At 42.3% G+C, this 23,515-nt stretch overlaps 1 protein-coding gene across 3 annotated transcripts in view; it reads left to right on the forward strand.

Moving 5' to 3' along the window:
- Positions 1-5,378: 5,378 nt before the first annotated feature.
- Ken (zinc finger and BTB domain-containing ken and barbie protein) overlaps positions 5,379-23,515 on the forward strand; it is a 55,286-nt gene continuing 37,149 nt past the window's right edge. The window contains exon 1 of one of the 3 annotated variants that reach the window (XM_076447294.1): positions 5,379-10,024. The gene's annotated coding sequence lies outside the window, so the exon portion shown is untranslated. The remainder of the gene's footprint in view (positions 10,025-23,515) is intronic. The other 2 variants (XM_076447293.1, XM_076447295.1) reach the window with 2 other exon arrangements.

The raw sequence follows: 23,515 nt of genomic DNA on the forward strand, positions 1-23,515 counted from the left end.
ACAGCCTCCACACGTTCACTGCCAGGACGAACAATATGTTAAGGCGGTAGACTCGTTTCCAGGATTGCAAGAGTGCAGGATTCGCGTTCTCAGTTTTTTTCATTTTTTTTAATTGATAGCTTAATTGGAATTCCCCATAGGGGGTTATAAAGCTATATATTAGTAGTATACATCTTATAGTTAAACATTAGTAATGTAGGCACAGCAGAACACATTAAGTAAATAACACATTAACTACATAACTTTAAATCTTTAAATTACATTGCTTGAAAAAATTGGAAAGAAGATAACATGCTTGAATATTTGGTTCATAACGTAACGATCTGATATTTAAGGACGAGAAAATAGGAGTTTTGAGTTCGACAGCGATTTTTTGTCTAGCGGTTTTGACTACTGATAAACCCCATTTTTGTATTATCGAGACATAAGAACGTGATTCCCGCACCCTTGCAATCCTGGAAAAAGGAGTCTACTCCCTTAACCCTCATCCGTTCCTCAATTTGACACAATTCTCCTGAAATAAGTTGTACTGTTCTGTTAGTTGAAGGCAAGTCTGCTCGAAACTTCGTCACTTTTATTGTTTTAATGCGACACAGATAACCGGAAAACCCAAGATGTTAATGTTAACTCATCGATTTGAATAACTGTTTACCTCGTTATTTCATCGATCTTTTACCACTGTGTCAATTTGAAGCCGAGGGACAGATTCAGTTTGTGAAATGAGGGACGGATGAGGGTTAATCAAGACGAGACAACTGACCCCACCGATATTTTAGGGATTTATGGTAAAAAAGACTAAGAACCTTCTTACATTTGTACGTATTTATTAATATTTTAACTGAGCACGATAAGGCAAGTCGCCATTCTCGTGTTTGCTATCACTAGACTGCGGATCTTTATGCCGTATGCAAAATAAAATTGTTATTCATCAGTTGCAAGCTCCTATAGGAGTTAAGTAAAAATGCATTTTCCTCATTAATGATTTTTATAAGTTAAAGATAGTATATCGGCATTGTCAAGCTCTTTTAATCTTTTTCCTGTTTTGAGTTACACTATCACCTGTTCGAAATTTGTCGTTTTCTTCTTAATTCCCTAAATTTGCTTTAGGCAAATTGAGAAGATTGAAATTATTAAAAGAAGAAATGCATTTTAACCCTTCGATATTGTATTATGTTAAGGATTAGTGTAATCTGTTGGTGATCTACAGGGTGTTTCGTTTATCTGACGCACTGAAGTTACGAAAAAAATCTGTTTACAAAAATTGTTCAGTATGAAGGGTACAATCATATACCCTAATTTTTTTGAGGACTAGAATGTTGGGCAGGGGGGATTTCAAAGTCAAATTAAGTTTTCTAAATGGAATGTCCTATGTTTTATACCGTAGATCGATAGAGTATCAAATTCTGAGTATAATAGTGTTAACCTTCATATTTCTTAAACGTAATAGTTAACGCGATATTATCGAAACAATTTTCTTTCTCCTTTGTATAATATCTCGTTAACTATTAGGTTTAGGACATATGAACATATGTCTATATGTGTATATGGTTTAGGACATATGAAGGTCAACACTATTATACTCAGAATTTGATACTCTATTCATATATGGTATAAAAAATAGGACATTCAATTTAAAAAACTTAATTTGACTTTGAAATCCCCCCTGCCTACCATTCTAGTCCTCAAAAAAATTAGACTGTGTGATTGTACCCTTCATACCGAACCATTTTTGTGAACACATTTTTTTCGTAACTTCAGTGCGTCACAAGATATTTCCGTTATCAGATAAACGAAACATCCTGTAGATCCTTCAAATTCTAGAAAATGAGTCTAAAAATTTCCACCGTGTAAAATCAATTTTAAAATGTTCTTAGGGTCAGTATGATGTACCGATGTCGTCCCCGAAGGGTTAATGTAACCTCTGCTGACGTAAATCATTTTTACTATGCATAAAGATCCGCTGTGTACTCATCAAAAGAAACCAAACTGCTAATGAAAACACTATAACAGACTCGATAGTCGCATGTATAATTTGAGCAGTTGACGCGACTCAAAGTACCAGAAAAAATAATCCTCCGGAATTGTTTGAACATTAGTTTTGCTGGCGACCCTCTAACGCACTGGTTCTTAACCGGTGTTCCGCCGAGCTTTTTGCAAGGGTTCCGTGAAATTCTGCGAAATATATTTAATATATTTTCTAAAATATATATTTATTTCTACGCGGGATGTTTTTGTTTGTTTTTCGGATCATTAATTTTGGTGTTCCGCAAATTTTTCATACAATCAAAAGTGTTCCCTGACTTCAAAAAGGTTAAGAACCACTGCTCTAACGTTTGAAGTCGCGCGATCGTAATTTGCACACTTGACTTCGGTTTATCGCTGCAATTTTGCTGAAATTTATTTTTGCACGGTTACGCAGCGTATTTTTTTCAATTTACATGTTCGAACTGTTTAGATTTAAAGGAAAAAGGTACGGTTAAGTATATCCGCGATCGTGTGTAGCATTGAAGCAACGCCATGTTTTGCCACATTTTATGCAGCTTCGTTATTCCGTTCTCATAGTATGTAGTATATGTACTACATGTTCTCACAGTCATGTGTATTATGTATAATAGAAAAATGACGTAGACCATTTACGAAAAGATACGCATCGCAGTTTACGTGTTCAAGATCGTCATTGAAATATGATTCCTATTTGAGCACAGATATTATTTCTGAGGAGAAGTGTCGGAAGTAGATCGTTATGTACGCAGATAAGTAGCCGAGTCTCGAGGCTGTCTTTGTATGGTTAATAATCACAACTGTACTATCTATTATTATTTTTCGTCAGCTTAGTTCGGTTATCGTCTCTTTCAATTTCTGTCGCAATTAAAACAACGCACATTTCAGATACATATATTCTAACGTAGGCTGTTTCATTATGGTCTCCTTGAACGAGTCTGAAATGAACCTTCCAATTAACCTTATGCTATTTTTACTTGAAAATTATATAATACAAATTCCATCCGATCTAGAATAATTCCATTGTATATGATTTTTCTCATTTCATGGACATGAAATTGATATAATACCTTATACAATACTTAAATGTGTAATTGATTAGTAGACAGCGTTCTTTTAGCATTTACGAATAATTTAAACATACTGTTATATTATTTTCAACCTATTATAAACATATTCGTACAGAATACAAAGTTCTATTTCACTCCAGTTGGTTTTTTTACGAAACCAGATTATGTATGGAAAAACTAAATTTCAGAGCTAAATTAGGGAAAGACGTGTTCAGTAAAAGTTTTGAGAATCATAATTTCAGTTTGGAAAGGGTTGAATCGCAGTATGACATACCAACATATTTAATAATGTAAACAATACTGCGAATAATGGTACAACAAAGTTTATTGGTGACTCCGAGTCACCCCTCGACTGCTACGGGTTAATACATTTAATTGATACACCATATTATGCGTATACGAAGAATGTGAAAAAAATCTATGTCATTTGAAAATGATCAGAGACAAATCTTCACGCAAGCAGACGAGTTGAGGATGTTCTGGAGGTATGTAAAAACGCAACAAAATTTTTGAAAATTTCACAAGGTATAATTCTTACTAAATTAATGCAATTACCAAAGTTTGGGTTCGATTCACTGCACCGTTTAAGAATTATAGCAACTTAAAGTTTGCACATTTTAACACGTCTTCTTATGGAGAATTCATAAAATTCCACTTCAAACCCTATTTAAACCTTGAAAAAACGCAACTAGAAACTCCAGTTTTTTTGTATATGTAGTAAAAATTATGTAATTAATTATGTTCAAAATATATTAGGATTCACTAAACAGTTACAGAGTAAAAAAGTTATAAACTGCTACAAAACGTCAAATTTATCGTGTCGTCTCTCACTAGCATGGAAACGCGACAAGCCTAGACCACTGAATATAGCTACAGAGGGTACAGTATTCGCAAAAGTTTAATGCAAAATATACTCATGAATGGCTTTCATTGCCATGTATTGATGAATTTCGAATTTCTTGTACTTTTGTCTCCCATTGTACCTCCAGAACATCCTTAACTGCATCTGAAAGCTATCTTTGTAGGTGTAGTTCATACGAAGCTAAATTCAGAGCGTTCCATTCGATCACATTTTTGTGCATCTCAGTCAACCACGAATGTCGTCGGCGCGAAGAAAAACCAGTCGCCATAAATTCATTAGAAAGTCCAAGTACCGTGTAGCCCAGCATTAAACCGAAAAAAAGTGGTGAGAAGGTGTTCTGAATATCGTCAAACTAAATGTCCGATCAGGTCACCCGCTAATCTTATCAGATTTAATATTCACTTTCGCGCGGGAATTAGATCTGGTGTGTGTGTCCGGTAATTCTACCGCATTTTCCTCGGGGCATTTTTCATACAAGCAAAGGGCGTGTAGTGGTGTCGAATCGAAACATCTCGTCATCGACGCGTTTTCCTCGGTGAGGGGAAAACGTTGATCAGCCGATTCCCGCTGCTGCCACACTAATCCTCTGATAAGACTAGTCAAAGATGTTTGCGTCACTAGCTAAAGCCGTAATTAAAATAAACACGGAGGAAACCTGAAGCCGAAGGTGTTTACCAGCGAGTCATTCAAGCATTTCACTATCGATCACGGCTGAGAGCGTGTCCGATGCATAACTGGAGCAACGGCATTATAATTCCTCGGTATGAAAAAGAACTGTATCGAGAGGCTTTGGTATCTGTGCTAGGCTAGCATGATTGCGCTCGCGTTCGCCCGCGTGCTCGCGTGCCGATTGGGCCAGCCGTTTTCACCGGAAAGAAAGCACGTGGGAGTGATGGGCATGGCGGGAATGGATGAACGGGTTCGCAGAAGGTCGTCGAAAGAGGCGACAAACGAACAGAGAAAGAAAGAGACAGAGAGAGAGAGAAAGAAAGAAAGCAAGCAAGAAAGAAGAAAAGATGCAACGAGCGAGAAGGGCAACGAGGAACGGGAAGAAGAAGAAGAAGAAAAAGAAGATGAAGAAGTGGAGAAGGAGTAGGAGGAGGAAGAGGAGGAGGAAACGCAACGTTCCATCTCCTAGGCCCGCGGGACGACCAAGCGCAAGCGCGTTCATTTAGAGCTGAAAGGGATCCGAGGCGGAGAAAAGCAGAGAAACAACGGGGGAGAGTGGGACGAGAAAAGTGAAAGATAAAGTTTCCGGCGTGTACGAGCGAGGATGGAAATTGCGCAGACGAAGAAAAGGGAATGGGGGATTCACACGGGAAGACGGCGAAGAGAACGGAAACGTAGGGCCAAGGGGGTAGGGTCGTCGAGAGAAAGAGGGCTCGAAAGGGAAAGAAGGAGAGATAGAGAGAGAGAGGGGGGGATAAGAGAAAGAGCCGGGAAGGAGGGGGAACTCTTGCCTCATTCTTACGTATTACGTGCACGGGTACAAACGAAGTCTTGTATTACACCATTACCGTGACAGAGAGGCGCTTCTGTGTGGCCCCGTTTGGCCGACGAGGACGGCCGACGTACAGCCTATAGAGAACCGTTGCGATTTTCGCGTGTGCGTGGTACGCGCGCACACTAGAGCCGTGAAAGACTTCGTGCATACGGCTAGATACAGAAACGAGAAAGAAAAGGCGGGGGGAGAGAAAAGGAGGGAGAAAAGCGGGAGACGGAAAGAGAGGGTTGGTGGTGAGGAGCGGAGCAGAGAGGAGAGAGGAAGGCTAGCGAACGAAGAAAGATAGATACAGAGAGGGAGAGAGAGAGACTACAGCCGCTGTCGCGCGACGACGGCTCGTGCATGTGCACCGAAGCCGCACGCACATACGTGTACACTACTGTGCGCACACGTGTGCGGCTGATAGACGAGCTAGACTGTGAATCGAGGCACGCGCATACACACAGCGCGCCGACGCGTATGAATGTACACGGAAGGAGCAACACCTCACAAACGAGGCCTAGGCAAGAGAGCTATTTGTAATGTAATAGTGAGAGCACACCAGTGGGGAAAGGGAGAGTGGAGAGGAAGGTGGTTAGAGGTGGTAGGTGGAAGGGCGATATGGTGGGAGGGAAGAGTAAGCGCAGAAGAGAGAGAGACACACGTGGAGAGGGAGAGGCGAGAGGTGGCACTCGACGAGGAACCAATACTACGGTCCTTTACAAACGAACTCACAAGACTCGCGCGAGAGAGGTCTCCTCCTCTCTATCGGCCGTGAGTAGTATTGCGCCCGGGAGTTCTCTTGCCGAGAGAGACAACCGTGCTTTTCGGACCCTCAACCCTTTCTGGGCTCGCCTGTAAGCCACCGGGCCCACCTGGCCTCTTCTCTACCACCACCACCAACCACCATCGATACCACCACCACCACCACTATCACTACTACCACCACCGCCACCATAGCACCATCATCGTAGCATCACACATAAACGCGCGCGCGCGCACACACACACACACAGCGTACCGCGTGCTCACCAACACCACGGTCGGTCGACATCGTCCCGACGCTACGATCGGTGGATGGTGTGTAGACATTTCGAGCGGCGTCCGTGTGCCCACCACTACCATCGAATCGCATCAGCCACCACCATCGTCACCACCTCCACCACCACCATCTCTTACTGACTGCCCAGTCTACCTCTCTCCGCGTTTACCTAGGACCAGAGAGAGAAAGAGACAGCCCGCAGAGCAAAAGGGAGAAAGAGATAGATAGGAAAAGAAAGAGAGCAGCAGAGAGACGGAGAGAAAGAGAGAGGGAGGAAAAGAGAGAGAAGTAAAGAGTAAGAGAGGGTCTCGGCTTTGCGCAAAAGTTACGACGGAGCGAGGAGCAGTGAGACACACCGCGGAGACCGGAAGAGACCCTCTCTCCCTGAAGAAGTCCTCCGGCGAGAAGCGAGAAAGAGAGAAAATCATACCACACGCGAAAAACAACATCCATCGTTTTTGATCGAAGTGCGCGAACCCGAGAGTGTGTGTGTGTGTGTCCGTCTGTCTGTCCTGTGCATATAGAAGGGTTCGGCGGCGTGCGTGTACATGTGTATGTGTATGTGTGCAGAGTGCGGCGAAATATCAACGACAACCGGCACGACGCAACGCTGTCAACCTTGTTTTTCTTTTTTCGTGATCGGAGCGCGCGTTGTCAACGGCGCGCCGCTGTCGTACGGTCGCGCGCGCGACACATCGCGTAGAACGAAGTCACGTGGGTCCGGTGTCTATATACCTTCTTCCGGGTTGGGACACCATCGGATCGAATTAAACGGTCATCCTAATCCGGTTCTGTTCACCGATACGACGAAACTTTGGAGATATCGGTGGTAAAATATTGGGGGCGGACAGGAGGAGCCGGAGTAGCGCTATCCTGCCGGACGAAAACAGCGGACACGTGCTCATCCGCACGTGCTTTCGTCGATGCACGTGCTCTTTGGACAGGCCCGGTCGGGTGCGCGGAAGGTCCTCCGGAAGAGCTCCGCTTGCACGGACAGTTGACGCACGCGGGAACCACGACCGCCGACACGGTTTCACTTTCGAAAGGGGAAATTTTCGTGGCCGACTGCCACGGAACGGCAGCGGCGTGTTCTGTCATATCGGAATCGGATCGGCATCATCGCAGCCGCGGCAAGCGAGGATCGACAAGCACCAGGGAAGAAGAGAAAGGAGCCGAAGAAGGAAAGGGAGGAACGAGAGAAAAAGAAGAAGCTTCGAAACGAAGAGCGAGGCTCTCGCGAGCACTCGGTTACCGCTTACGTACCAGGCAAGAGCGGCGGGCCGCGTTGTGTAAGAGCTGAAAGTAAAAGTTGAAACCGCCGACTAGGGCTCGCGGGAGCGCGTGCGGAGCGCGCTAAAATCCGATCCTGTCTCGTAGACTGGACACAGCCGAATATTCCCGCCTCTCTCTTTCTCTTTCTCTTTCTCTCCGTCATCGGCCGGTCTTTCTCTCGGCGGCTTTCGGATTTGGTTCCACCTTCTCGAGGCTGTTTCTCTCGTCGTCGTCGTCGAGAGACGGTAACCCGTCTCGTAACCGAGAGCTGTCGATCGTTCCCGCGGAAACGGCGCGCGGCGAACTGTTGTCGCGGGGAACTCGGAACATTGGAGTTCGATCTGTTCTGTGGAATTGTGCAACGACTGTTTTCTAGTCCCGTGCAAATCGTCTGTGTCCGGATCGTCGAGTGTACATACGTATGTGTTCGCCAAATTGTAAGGGAACCACAGGTGAAAGAAGAGCGTGTTTATTGGATAACGCCAGGCCGTGGAACGACAAGAAGAAGAAGAAAGCGATTTTGTTTCGTGAAACCAACGTAATCAAGGTCGACGTCGATTGCCGTCATCATTGTTCGCGTATCGCATAGGCAAACCCGCTTCCGGGATACAGTGAGAGAGAAAGAGTACAGCAGCAGCAGGAACAATCCTCTGGATGATCGGCAGGCTGTCCATCGTACAAGAGTGTATCGCTCGTGTCTCCTCGATTCGTCGATCGTGTCCCGTTCGCTCGGCAGTTTCGTAAAACGGATTACAAAACCCGAAGAGAAAGGAGACAGAGAAAGGCAGAGGCGACAGACGGAAGAAGAGAAGCTCGAGCCAGAGAGAAAGAGAAAGAGAGAGAGAGGGGAACGAGAGAAGAGGAAGAGGAAGAAGACGAAGAAGAGAGAAAACGAAGAGAAGAGAAAGAAAGCGAGAGAAAGAGAGAGAGGAAGGGAGAGAAAGAGAGAGCAACACCACGGTGATCCCGCGCCGCAGGAAATCGCACGGACAAACGATACACGGTGGAGATACGGTGTTCGAGCACGAGCTCTCCGGATCGTCCCGAGGGTGAGCGCCGAGTGGACGACGTGTACGGTGTGTCTCGTGAAAGAAGTAACAGAGCCGAGGAGAGGTGAAAAGAGGAAATGCGCGGTACGCCGGACGTCGTTGTCGGAGGACAAGTTTGAAAGACGATCCGGATGTGGCTGGATTCGCTTGTTTTCTTCATCGGCACCGTCGTCGTCGTCGTCGTGGAGCAGCTCCGCTTTCTTGAAGGCTCTCTCGCAGCTGTGCGGACACCTCTCTGATCGATTCAGCAGCATCGATGCGCTTCGTCTAAGGCCCGCAACAAGATCCGAGAGCTTGCGAGTGCGCAGACCGCGGAGACACGCGGCCGAGCGGAATTAAAAGTGCGCTTAAAAAGGTTAGCGGGATAAAAAAGGCGCGCGCGCGAAAGGATAAGAGAAAGGAATAGGAGCCACCTCCGAGTCCTTGAGAGTACCCAACGGGTAAAAGTGCCGCGCACGGAGCCAGCCGGTTGACCCTGGACAGCCAACGGAGCAGACCCCGTTGGAAAAAAGTTCTCCGTCGTCGTCGACGTCGCCGTAACGCGTCGATCGCTGAGTCGTCGTCGTCGTCGTGCTCGTAATTCCCGCGGCACCTTTCTCCTTCATCCCTGGACCCGGAGTAGCCGTTGCGAAACAGTAAATCAGGTGTCGAGACACGTCTCTCTCTCTCTCTCTCTCTCTTTCTCTCTTCTCTCTTCTGCTCGACGATCACGTGCGTGTGTATCCGTCCCCGGGTGTTTGTGTGTTTGTGCGCGCGATACGACACAGTGTTTGATCATCGAACGACCGATTTTCACCGCGCGTCAATCGATCCAACGATCCGTCCGAAAAATCCACAACGATCCCGCTTTCACGTGACCCGACTATGCGGACGTGTTCACCGGTGTGAAGTGATCCAAGTGCCCGGCCACCGATATTGTTCCGGTTTTTCTCAACGTAATCCACGTCGTCGACGCCGTTTCGCTATCCCGCACGTCGACCGTTTTCGCCTGCGTTCCGCAACGACGTGCCGTGATCTATTTCTCGGTGGTGATCCACGCTCCGGTATATCAATGTACGTCACGTGTATGCACCGTCGTCGTCCTCGTCGCCGCTATCACGGGATTTCGGGTCGTCGGCTCGTGGAGATGCTGCGTAACTCCTCAAGAGAGTCTTAACGGAAAATATATATATCGCGTTCGCCGATTTATTTTGTTCCCCTTGGATACCATATTGGATAAAGTGCGCGGACGATCCAAATTACAAGGTAAGGATCTTCGATACATATTGTACTACATATCGTAGATGTAGATCTATATTCTCCTCTCTTCTTTCTTCTTTCGATCAGCGCGGTGTTACATGGCACACTTCAAGAGACCCGACCACCGCGTCTCAAACGGAATCGTCAATCTGCGTTTCTAACCCCCTCGCTGCGTTTCGGCTTCTGACCCAGAAGCGAACCTTTCTCTTTGACGCTACGAGTGCCCGCTGCCTCGAAATTAGGGCTCCGCGAGAGAACGGAGTTGAATCTCGTTCGACTAGCTTCGATAAAGTCTGAGATAGCAGGATAAAGCCTTCGAAATATTTGAAATACTCTTCTAAAAAGTTTCTTGCTACCTCGAGGATCGACCATGTGCACTTGTTGAGCTGATCTACTGGCAGACAGCGTGACACAGATTTTCACAAGCTCTTCGAATCCCGTTTCAACTTTTAGTCACTCACATTTTCTCTACGTAACTGATAGAATAACTACTTAAATGCGAAACAGATATTTGCTAGTGTAGCCGACACATTTGCTTATGCGTGAAGTACTAAATTTCAAGTTTTGAGATTGTCAGTACTAAACGCGAGTAATTAAAAGTTAATATTTTCAGTAGCCTCGAACCAGTAGCAGCTGGACAGTACGAAAGTTTACTATCTCAACGAGTAAATCGAAACACGATACGATACATCGTATAACTTTGGTAGATCTTGTTTGCATAAACACGCGATATTTCTACACGGAGAACGACTACGGAAGAAACTCGTCTTCCTGCGTTTCTATCAAATTCTAAAGCTGCCAGCAGAATAAACATAATCCTTGCAGATTTGCTCAGTACAGACTATCAAAAAACGTCAATTTGCGTGAATATTCGCAATCCGTTTACTATATTATATTCGTCCCCGGAAAGAACAAAATGTTTTGATTGGACAAACACGGATAAACTGACTGCCAAAAACGTTTCACACCTGTCCCTGTGCATACATAGACGTTTGCTTACTTTTTCAAAAAACACAAATGGAACAGTACGAATAAATGTGCTTAATAAATTGTATTTTTAAATGTTTTTAAATGTCGCGCTTAGAGTTGCTAACATTGGAACAAGCAGCGCATAATTTAAATTGCCTTTTAAAAATAACAAGACTGCATTTATCGAGACATCGCTCAAAAGTGAGTGATAAACAAATATGAATAAGTAGGTCAACTACAGTGTGTCTTTAGAATTTGAATTGTAAAATGAAGTCTGGTGTTCAGGAAATGTATTCTGAATGGGAACAGTGAAGTCGAGCGATTTGCCAAGAAAAATTGGGAGAATCTGGGAAAGAGATCGATCCGCTTAGTCTGTGAACAAATTAGTATTTGTGCCGGTGTAGATCGAATCGACATGAACTTTTCGATCGACCTGACACATAAAGCTCGATAATTCGCAGCGTGGCCTCGATGTGCAATTACGAGTACGCGAGAGAGAGAGAGAGCAAATAAAGAGCACTGCGAATCGCGAAACAGTGGCTATAATGATCCGAAAGCTTCCTTAGTCTAGCCCTTAGCACTCGAGTGGTGACTCTGAGGCGCCCCTAAGATTTGCTGTACCATTATTTAAAATACTGTTTACATTATTAGATCTGTTGGTGTCTAATCAATTACTAAACATTTCAGTATTGTACGAGGTATTATACCAATTTCATATCCATGAAAAGATAGAAGTCATGTAAAATGGAAGAAATCTTTAATTTTCGCGTTGAGATAGCTGCGAGTGCAAAAGGTTCAAAAATAAAAAAACGATTTAGAGTAGAAAGTGAGTTATAGGGGCCACCCTATATACAAAAATTCCAATTTAAAAGTTGCTTTTGTTCGTCAGTATACAGTGTGAGTCGCCTAACGTTGTCACCTCAAATATCTTTGTTGTTTTTAAAGATACGTCAAATATCTGATGGACAAAGTTGAATGATTCAGTGGGGCTCACATGATACCAAAAATATTTTTGTTTTTATGTGATTTTTTTAGAGATATCAAGGTCACATTTGTTTTTTTAAATGGAAGCTCCCTTTTTTAAACACCTACAATGACAGTCCCTTTGATTAGGAATTCAGTGACTTTAATTACCCATGCACGTATAAACTTTCTAAGTAGCTCCTAGTCCATATAACTGACACAGAACATTATTATTTTGCATTAACCATTAAAAATTCGCAGTCTACTCGTTAATTACTCACTAATTTTCGAAGCCCCTTATTTGTAGACTTCCTACTTAGGCTTTAAAAACAACAAAGATATTTGAGGTGGCCACGTTAGGTGACCCACCCTGTATATGCCTATAATTATGCAAGTGGTCCAAGTAATAAAATTTAAAAAATCATAGAGAATGGAAACATTTTGGGTCGGAAGAAACGTTTAATTTTCGAGTTGAGATAGCTGCGAGTGCAAAAGGTTAAAAAGTAAAGGAACGATCTAGAGTAGAAAGTGAGTTATGGGCCACCCTATATATAAAAATTCCAATTTGAAAGTTGCTTTTGTTCGTCAGTATACGTGCCTATAATTATGCAAGTGGTCCAAGTAATAAAATTTAAAAAATCATAGAGAATGGATAAGACTTAAGAGATTACGTTTCGGAGGGACAGCGATCGACGATGATTTCTAGAGCAGTGAATCAACATTCCACGGGATCGAACGCAAGACACCGTGCAAATTAAAGTAGCGACGTAATTGGAAGCAGAAACGATCCTAATGCACCTAGAAACGGACGGGCGAACTATAGCAATTCACGCCGACAATGGGACGACACGATCGGGATAGGTGTAGAGCGAATTACATGATTATTGACCTCGAGAAAGTAATTTCTACCACCACCGGGAAATGCTCTCTGCAATTCGAGAGCGAGTGGGTTCCCCTGGAAATATCCATTTTCACGAATTAGTCTATGGTTAGAGCGTGTTCGAAAGACAAACTTGTTTCGCGAATATATTCGACACGTTACTAACAGCAACAGAAAATACCTGGTTTTCTTCCCGAAAATTAGTATTTTGCGTTCCTTACTCTGGTTATGATAAGGTCTGCTACGCGACGACATTCTTCGGATTGCGTTGATGTAACTGTTTCGAAATTCACGTAACTGTCTATTATCTCATCGAATTCCTGATGCCACAACGCTAATTCATTCGCACACTTACAGAGGAACAACCGGAATCGGAAACGCCGCTTTATTTAGGTTTTTGTGGCCGATCGAGAAGATCAGGATATGTTGTAAATTCTAATTTATATTTCCAAGTTCTGAATAATGTTGCATATAATTAAATTGATTATATATTTTTCGTCTTAAAATCATTGAAATTGTGAACTTGCTTGCGTGGAAATTGATTCGATAAAATTCTTAATCCAAGCACACATTGCAAGAAACATTGCAGAAAATCGATATCAATAGAGCCTTGTCATTTTCATAAGCTAAAACATTAGTAAAACATGTTAATTGTTTTTAGTGCTCGGTCTACTGTTCTACCGAGTTTTCATTGTATAACTGCATGAAATTCGCAATTGATTACGAAGGACAGAAATAACAGGATATAAATTTGCGTTTAATTACGAGGTGTGCATCATCGTGTTCCCTGTTTGAAAATGATTCATGTGTTCCCGCGTTCCGGGGAAATTTCAAGCAGATCATAGGATATCGCCGACTCGATCGCGTAACGATGCAAATTCTTCTTCTGAGTGCATAATTCAAGTTCAGGTGCTCCATGGTCGTATGTGAGCGTTAGTTGCGCAACCGTTTTTAAGAAGAAGACGAAGAAGAAGAGGAAGAAAAAAGAAGGAGAAAAGGAGGAGGCGTTCGCGAGTCCAATGTGGTCATCAATGGCTCGCGATGACGGATCGTAAAGAAAAAGCGATCTTGAGTCAAGGTCGAGCTCGTCGAAAGGCGTCTTCGCGTTCGTCATTTTGTATTCGTGCGACCATTATCCCTCGGTTATACTATACATATATTTCTGTTGCACCGATATGCACATACTCTCGCGCGGCCCGATTGCGTGCCCGCGCAAATGTCCCGGGCACAAACAGAAATTATGGTCAAGTTGGAAAGGTGAACCGGTCGAAATTCCGGGTTAACTTAGCTTTACCTACTAATGCGTCACCAGCGAATTCTTTCCCAGTCTTTAATTGAGCCTCGCGTCAATAATCGAAATTAGTCGACGAACTTTCCGCCGGCCGGATACTTTCGACAGGTATTTCTGTGATTGCAAGACTATTTAAGACACTTTCGACATACTGCGGTTTAAAGTTTTGATCACTATAATTGAATCTTTTACAAATAAAGTATTTTTAAGGGTAAGTTTTTCGAAAACAAATCAAATGTAAATTAATTGTTAAGAAATTCAAAATTTGATTGCAAAAATGCACATTACACGATTAATGTATTTGTTCAGATTTTTAGAAATTGCGACACGCTGCGTTTTTCCTCACAATCATAGATTTCACTGACGTAAACCGAGATTAACACGAATTGCTCTTTCCGAATTTTCCTCGAGCAATCAAATACACGCGTAAATGCATCTATGACGAAAACGAGCTCTGATACAACAATGAGAACTGAACATTTATTTCCAAATAATGTATTTGAACTTTTTACATGTTTCCACCGTGTTAAATTCGATTAACTTATATTTCTGTCGCAAATCCATAAAATATTCACTGAAACGAGAGGTTAAAAACATGGTTAACTATTCATAGAATGTCTCGCTTTTCGGAGGCGAAAATAATTACTTGCTTTCTTTCGAGCGCGCCCAGTTTGTCCTTTCACTTACTCGGTTTATATTTTATTGCACAATCTGTACTAAGAAAATGTATACCAAATTGGCGTTCATGCAAACCGATTCTTTCGAGGTTTTAAGCCAGTCAATTTTTCTATGTACACATAAAATAAATAGGCAGATCACGAAAGAAGTCTAAGGTAGGACAATTCTCAAAATAAAGCTACAGTGCTGTACACATATATGTATCCGTTGTGTGAATAAGTCTCCTTGAACAATTTTTATATATGTACATTTACTGTCACGTAAACGATATATAAATATGCAGTTTTTTAAAATAATTTTTTGATCACGTTATACGAGAGTTCACTCTATTTTTTGCTTTGAATTACTTTGATCTCGGATAGAATTCCTGAGGCGTATATTTAGAAAATCGTCGGGGAACAGGTTCTAATAAATATTCATTGTAAAACCAATTAAACCGATCTCTTCTCCGAAAATGATGTCAAAAGACCGGTATAATCCAGCGGAATAAAAATTGAAAGAAAATCGTTCTTGGGCAATACCTAACACTCGGGCCATTAACAGTTCCTCGATTTTATGAAGCGGAAAAGAATCTCGCTGGCAAATCCCTGAGCGCATTACGCGTAACTCATTTTTGGACTGTTGCGTTTAAGAATGCGTTGCAGGATTTGTTGCAAAACATTCTGTATGTTGATGCACGTAGCACGATGAAAATTGGCAGACCGATACAGAAGAGGTTAGAGAAGTGACCAACAGGCGAAGCCATCGAATTTGATCTGATACCGTCGCGAGGAAACTGACAGAGTCCGGTTTCTTTTCGATCACACGTATTCATCGCGTTACGTGTCCGCCGATTCATTATATTCAGACTGTTATGAGTTTAGCGTTCCAAAGGCTGCGGTATCTACTGGAAACAAATGTCGCAGACTTCTTTTTTCCGTCTGCGATGATCGGTGCCGAGTCGGCTAAATCGATCGTGAATCATGCCCAATCGATATTACGTAAGGCGAGTTTACATTTTTCTGTCCGGATAATCGGCCCGGGTTTCTTGCTTGTTTGTGCATCGTTCCTTTCGAAGAGAGCCGCTCTCGCTGGAACGAATCCTGGGACTTGGTCCGACGACTCTGAACGGATCGGTTGATAAGAAAGCTGGGATTATCAGGAAGCGATCGTAATTAAATCGCTATAAACGTGATGTTCCGCAGCAACAGCTGTAATTAAGCGCAACAGTGGTACATCGCGTGTGCATTTCACTCTGCATTTCATTTCTCCCCTCGCGTTTCTTTTTCCCTGCTAAACGATAGGAAGATACAGTGTGGCGGTAACAACATCCGGCAGTACATGGACGCGTAAGCATGCTACCTTCGAATGGACTAGCCATCTGCTACGACTATAACGTGATTAGCTTGAAAACTCGTACCGATCTGTAAACTCCTTCCACGGGGAAATTATCGTAATCGGCGATCTTTTAAACGTAATCCTATTCCGCGAGGCCGGAATCACTCGTGCAATTGCTTTTCCGGTTTTTCGAACGTTTCGGCGGCTTTAAGGTACATGTCCATGTGTATGTACACGGTATTGAGAGCGCTAACGGAGAGCTGCACGAGAAAACTCTCGGAGAGCGAACAGTAAGTTGAAACTTGCGAATAGACGCGTTCAATTTTTTCCTCGGCGAGCAACTATCAGCTGTACGAACTAGCGGTGGAGAACTATCGATAGTTTCCGATAGTTCGACTATCAGCTATCGATAGTGACGGTGTGCATATGCAGTGGCCCACAAAAGTGTTCGTACGCCCTTTAAAACAGAATAACTTTTTATAATTGTACCAAACGACCTGATGTTTTGTGAGCAATTAGAAGCATTGGTTTACTAAATGATGTGCAAAAAGAAATTTTACAAAAATTACAATTTACAAGATTACATGCAAAAATAAGAAAGTCGTTTTTAAAACTTTTTTATTTGGGCCCTTAATGAAAATTTGCGTTTTATAATGTTGTGGGACAATTTTGTGGGCCACTGTATGTATTTAGTATAATACAAGCCCTTATTCTATCATTTTGGTATTATTAGGAATCAAATTGATTTGTATCGATGTTATATACTATACATCAGAATCTAACAACCATGAGTTAATAACTATCAATAGTAAAAGTAAATCAACGATAGTTTTCGATTGTGAGAACTTCACTTTCGAGTATAGCTGTCTTTTAACACGAAAATTAAACATTTTTTTCGATCTAGAAGAATTGCATTCTATATATTTTATTCTCATTTTATGTGTGGATACAAAATTGATATATACCTCACACTTAAATGTTTAATAATTGATTAGATACCAACATATTTAATAATGTTAACAATATTTTGAATAATGATACAGCAATTTTTTGGGGTGACTCTGAGTCACCACTCGAGTGCTAAGGGCTACAATAGATCGTTAATTATGAGTTACTAATACCGCTAACTGACAGCGAACGATTTTCCTTCTATTTGTTCGCCATTTTCCTGGAAGCTTGAAATGACTTTCCATTATTTCCTGCTTGTAATTAGTGCTGAGTTTTCGTGTTACGATGGAATCTCGATTATCTGAACGTGTCACGTGAGGAACATGACTGTACAAATATTAGAACGGTTACTCAGTTATCAGTCTAAATTCTATTTTTTAAATTCCAATTTTGAACGTAGTTTATTTGGATTCTGACAGATTATTACGTCGTTGGTTTTTCGTTTATGAAAATATTGACCCGCTTCAGAGAACAGTTTTGATTTATTAGATCGCCCAGATGCACTTTGTTGCATACTGGAGAGCAAACACTATGAAGAACGATAAACAGCACATCTCATGGACGCGATGCACTCTACTCTCTGCACGTAACATAGAAAGGAAACTTTTCTAGATGTGCATTTTAGATAGCGTGTTTTTATCAACATGATTAGTAGGTTGCATCGGTGAAGTTCGTTCGAACAATTTCGAAGAAGGCTGCAATCTGCTAGATTGGTCTATATGTAGAACGTGTTGTTTACATTAAACCGTGCTGCACAAGTGCATAACTCGTTCTAGATCTCCTTTACATAATTGCACAGGCTGATATACTATTTCCTACACTTTTTCTAAAACGTGATCATCTTATCAACTCGAAAGATTTAATTAATAGTCGCTCCTTGAGGTCCGATTATTTGAGAATAGTAATTTCGATGAATCTACATTTTTGTTATTGTTTTTAATGATTGAAATATTTATCTTTTTTTTAGATTAGACATTCAGTTTGGTAGATTTGATAATAAAAAAGTTTTCGAATGGGAGATCTATAGGGAACAAGATAATTCTACTTTCATCATCTATGAATCACTACGTTTATCGGTAGAACGCTTCTCCTCCTTCCGCTCATCATTCTCATCCTTCACCGAAGGAATTGCTCATTCAACATATCATCGAACGTGCGTACTCCATTCATCTTTAATTTCTCGAAAGTTTGGAAGAATATCTTTCCGGTTCAATCATTGTAAATGAAAGGATTCCGTGCAACCAACGGCACATTATGCAGCCTGTGCATCAGCCAAAAAGGCAACTTCAGATATGCCAAGTAATTACCGTTCTCGCTTAACGTAATATTCGATTATCCAAATTATCCATGCTAGTTGCGTCAGATCGAAACGAGTGCGAGATCGGTATTAAATTCAATAAAATTAATATTCCTAGCAATTGAGAGAATCTACCCTAAGTTTTCGAATAATCTATGGGCACATATCATGATTTTATGAAAGTGGTCTAAGTCTGAGTGATATATTTCTGTTTCGAGATATTTCAAAGAAAAAGATATTCAAATAATGTGTTGTAAAATAACTGATAAACTAATTTTCATTAAATTTTGACTTGGACCACTTTCATAATTATCGGCATATGTAGGGGGGGCAAACCAGAAGAAATCGAAAGTCAAAAATTTAGCACCTAAATGTACATGCAAAGTGAGAAGTTTAGGTTCAGTGGCAGTATGTAATTCGCGCAGCTGGTTCGGCAGCGAGGAAGTAGAATGATCCATGACGGATCCAGCACGATCCATGACGATCTCGCTTGATACCCTTGACGGTGACGGGGCGTTTAAAAGAGCATCGGGTTTTCTGCGGGTTTCTACACGGCGTCTCGGACATTTTCACCTTCCACGGTCTGGCTGCGGTCGGTCGTGGTGCTCTCCCTTCTCTCTTCTCTCTCCTCTCTCTCTCTCTTTCTCTGTGTTTCTCCTGTGTCGGGCGATAAGACGGTTATTAAGACGCGGTTTCGCGGCGCGAAGACCTGGGATTGGCCGGTTGTCCCGATGTGTAGGGTACGTTAAATGAAGTTGCAATTAAGAGAGCTAAAAGCTGTGCGGCTGACTATGCTTCTCAAGGCCTCGGGCCTCGCCGGAGCGTACTTCCGCTTCTGATTAGCTTCCTCTTTTCCCACATCGTCCTCGCCGTTTTCTCTCTTTCCCTCCCCCTTCTCCCGCCTCTTTTCTCCCGCTCTTCATTCCTTTTCTTTCTCTCTCTCTCTCTCTCTCTCTCTCTCCCCGTTCCTCCGTCCCTCACTCTCTCTCTCTCTTTCTTTCGACCGCGCTTATTATTTCTCTTTCCTTTTTTTCCTACTCCTTTTTACCTCGTTTCCTCTTCGCCATCTCTCCCCGTCCCGTCGCATCGCGTCGGTTCCTCTCTCGCCTCTCTTTATCTCGGACGGGCTTATCTCGCACCGTGGGAAACCGCGCGTGCGATTCGCGCCGCGAAGAGAGAGGAAGTTCTCGGGTATCGTTCCACGGCCGGCATTTCTGTTTTCGGATCTTAATTATTGACTGTGGCTCGCGCCATTGGCCATGGTCGTCGCACCGTCGAACCACTCGCACCGATCCCGAAACAGAATTTAATACTGATCACTAGACTACGGATGTTTATGCAATTTGCGATTTTTATAGATGCATTTGTAGAAAGTGGAATCAAAACACATCTTATTTTCAGTGGCAGTAGCCTTCCAAGCAGTGGCGCACCCAGGATGTATTCTTGGGGGGGGGGGGGCGAGTTGAACCCAGCCCTAGGTTTTGCGTGATGACCTTTTTTTTTAAGCCAAAATATCTATCAACGGTACCCAGGGCTATTCCGCGATTTTAATTTTGGAAGCTGAACATTTTTTTCTTGGTGGGGGACTTGGCCCCCTGGCTCCCCCCCCCCCCCCGGGTGCGCCACTGCTTCCAAGATCTGAAATAAATCAAAATCGTATTAGATTCTGCCAAATTTTAGACACTAGAATTTTTTGAAAATTTTCAGAGTGGAACCATTCGCGTTTCGTCGAAATCGGTTAATGTCGCAATGAGCTACAAACGTTTATAGATGATCACTAGACTGCGGATCTTTATGCAAAAGAAAAATTTCGTACCTGAATTACAACAAACTGGAGTGAAGTAGAAATTGTGGAACTATTAAGCTGCTGGGAACAAATATATCTAGCCTCTTATCTGTAGTTATCGTTAGCCTTCAAGTCGCAAAGTAGAGTGAGGACAAGCGCACTTAAACTTCAGGATGCTCGATGGAATAGGGTTACGCACACAAGTGGCGAGAAACGAACGAATCCGTTGGCAATGCTAGGAGCGATCGATCTACGAAAATATTCATTAGAAATCAATGATTAGTTTACTAACGATCGACGGCAGATGTTTGTGGCTTGAGGACGTCGGAATTCTTGAAAGTGAACTTTTCCAGCGGGTAAGGAACTTTGTCGCGCCTCAAAGAAAGTCAAAACCGTATCAAAATTGTTTTCAAGTTCTACTGGAAATTTGAACATTTTCTTTAATGTGAAAATGTTCGTTAGATTTTCCTTCCGTACAAGGAAAAGAGTGTCTGACCCGATCGATATTATCGCAAACTCCCGTACAAAGCGATCAAAAATTGTTTTAAAAAATTGTGTAAATTTAAGTTAACCCCTTGCCGTACATTTTTACAGTTACAGTGATTAAAACGTCTTTATCCCGAAAAATGTCGTAGTAGAGAAAAGAAAGTTTATTCATCATCAAATTTTATTTCGTCGAAAAAGAAACGCGTACCATTCATATTGGTTAGAATTATGCTAAAATCGTCGTCACGAATGTGACTCGTTAAAACACGGCAAGTGGTTTGTAGTATATATTTACAAAGAAAATTGTTTGAAAATTCCGTTCACTTACTGTTGGAGAAGATGCACATAAATGCAGTCCTTCCAAAGAATTTTTGACCGCGTTATACGGGAGTCTGCTGCAAGGAGTATAGTGCAAGGGGTTAGAAACGGAAAACAGCTGTTTGTTCGGATCTTCGGTCGGGAGTGGTTGAAATTCTTCGACGGTTTTCTCGAGCCCGCAGCAGCGGACCGCGATTGTGTAACGCCGGTATGCAAGAACAGAAGTCCGAGCGGGCCCGCGTTGTTTCCCGAGTGGAATAAAAATCGGGCGCCGTCGTCGGGCCGCGATAAAACTCAGCCGCGCGCGATTTTAATGGTTCAAGACGTTAGGCGAAAATATGTTCCGCGCCGCACCGCGCCACGACGGCGTGCACTTTCACTCGAGCCGGTCGTCTCGCCGAATTGGCAGATACGATTACGTCGCGCGATGAAGTTCTGTCGATTGTGCGAAACACGGTTCCGCGTGTTCACCAGGCCGTGTCTCTCGGTCCCTCCACGGCCGCCATTTTTCGTCGGTCAGTCGAAGAAACCTCAAGATGTCCATCGTGAGAACGCTCCAATCAATGCACAGTAATGTCTCCATGAATGGGCAAAAGATGTCCACGATATTTGTATTTTGTTGTTTAACGCCTTTTATTTGAAAAAATATATTTTATAATAAGTTAAACACTGTAGAATATATCTCCACCGAAAGAATGAGGCATTATGTAAAATGCAGTATAGAACAAAGCACATAATTTTGTTTAATTGTCGAGCAAGAACGGCTCAGCACGGAACGTATTAACCCTTTGGTCTCGAAGCAACTTTAATTCGAAAATCAAGACATTTCTCAAACCTAGATCATGTTCACTGTATGTAATCTTATTTACAATGGCACATAAAATTGAACCTGTTTCCTCATACGAGCCTTTTGCCATTCATAAAATACAAACGTGTTTAATAATATTAAAATTGTTTTGAATAATGCTATGGACATATATGGACATTTTTACTAGCGCAATATTATTATTACTGGGCTAAATATGTCAGTAAAAATTTTATAAAAAGATAATTTGAGAAGAAAAAGTTTCACTCGCTACCTTTTTCCACGTTCGATGCTAGTAATGAAAGATCAAGCGATTCTTGTACGTGTACACGATATAAGTGACATTTCGGTCCCGAAGTTTGTACATGTATCGAGGCTTTACTGTATTTACACGCGTGTCGTTATGTTGAACGGATCGTTTTGAAGAAGGCGTCGAGAATCCAACCGACGCATCACGTACGTCCGATTATGAAATATTCCAGATTATCTTTCAATGGAGTGTCGCTCGCATTTTTTCGCATTCGGAGATTTGCGCAACACGCCCAGATTTGGCGGGGATTTCATGCACGCCTCGCCGCGCGGCCTTGAATGGACGAACGGCTAGATTCGTGAACGCTTTCGATGTTTTTGCGGAAGTTTGCTTGCATCATCCTGTCGCGAGCACACGATGATAGAGCGTAAATACACCTATCTATGCACTTGTCGCATCGTGCGAATTTCCAAAATGAAGTTTCAAATTGAATTCCACGGATTCTTAAATGATTGAATATATCATCGTGAATTTGTACTTTAAGCAACGATACTACATAAAAATGTTTGTAGAAGCTCAATTAAATGGAATTGGATGGATTGATCATAATTATGTTTGTGTACGAATTTGTCAAATCCGTTTTCTTGCCAGTCTTGCTCTTTTTGTTCTTCACTTCAGTTCTTTCATACGATTGCACTATTTTATTACCCCCGAGATAAACCGTTCATCCATGTGAACTGTTATAAAATAACTTTTATCTGTCAATGCTACATAAACACTGTAATCAGTGTAAACCTCGTAATGGAACGCTATAAATATTATCATACACAACTTTCTAGAACACTTTTCCAACGTGTTTCAGATTATATCGATGACTAAAAATGATTCCGCGAAATGCAATGAAAGCTGAAACAGACCGATTTGTAACCATATTACATATTTATACTTGCGTCGTCGCGTAGGCGACGCAGTCACGCGCTATCGATGGAATCATCGCGATACCATTTTCCTCTATAGATTTCCGCGGTTTGTGGTCTCCGCTGGAAAATTGTCGCAAAGATCGTTCGAATTGCGCAGGAAGAATTTCCACCCACGCGATCGCCGGAAAAAACATTGCAATCCCTTTCTGGTCGACTGAAGAATCAATTAAGGACGCGTACACTATCGTCTGTTTCCATTGCTAACCACTTTCATTCGAGAAAGATTCACTTGTGAAGAAATAAATGCAGACTCAATGGTGATGATTTCGATCATCGCAGAAAATCGATTTTCCCAACGTAAAATTATTTTCTGGTGTGTTTATAATATTACGAAAATAATTGTAGACAACTTTTGGAGCGACTAAATGGCGGAATTTCGAGAAAAGTTTCAATAAATAATTTACGCAAGAGGTTGCAAGAATTAATTCAATCATCCTCTGTAAAATAATAGTATAAATGGTGTTTGTTGCGGAGGCAATCCTGGAGCAGAGAACTGGCGGAATTTCGAGAAAAGTTTCAATAAATAATT

The sequence above is a fragment of the Lasioglossum baleicum genome, chromosome 3, assembly GCF_051020765.1.
Source record: "Lasioglossum baleicum chromosome 3, iyLasBale1, whole genome shotgun sequence".
NCBI classification, from domain to species: Eukaryota; Metazoa; Arthropoda; class Insecta; order Hymenoptera; family Halictidae; genus Lasioglossum; species Lasioglossum baleicum.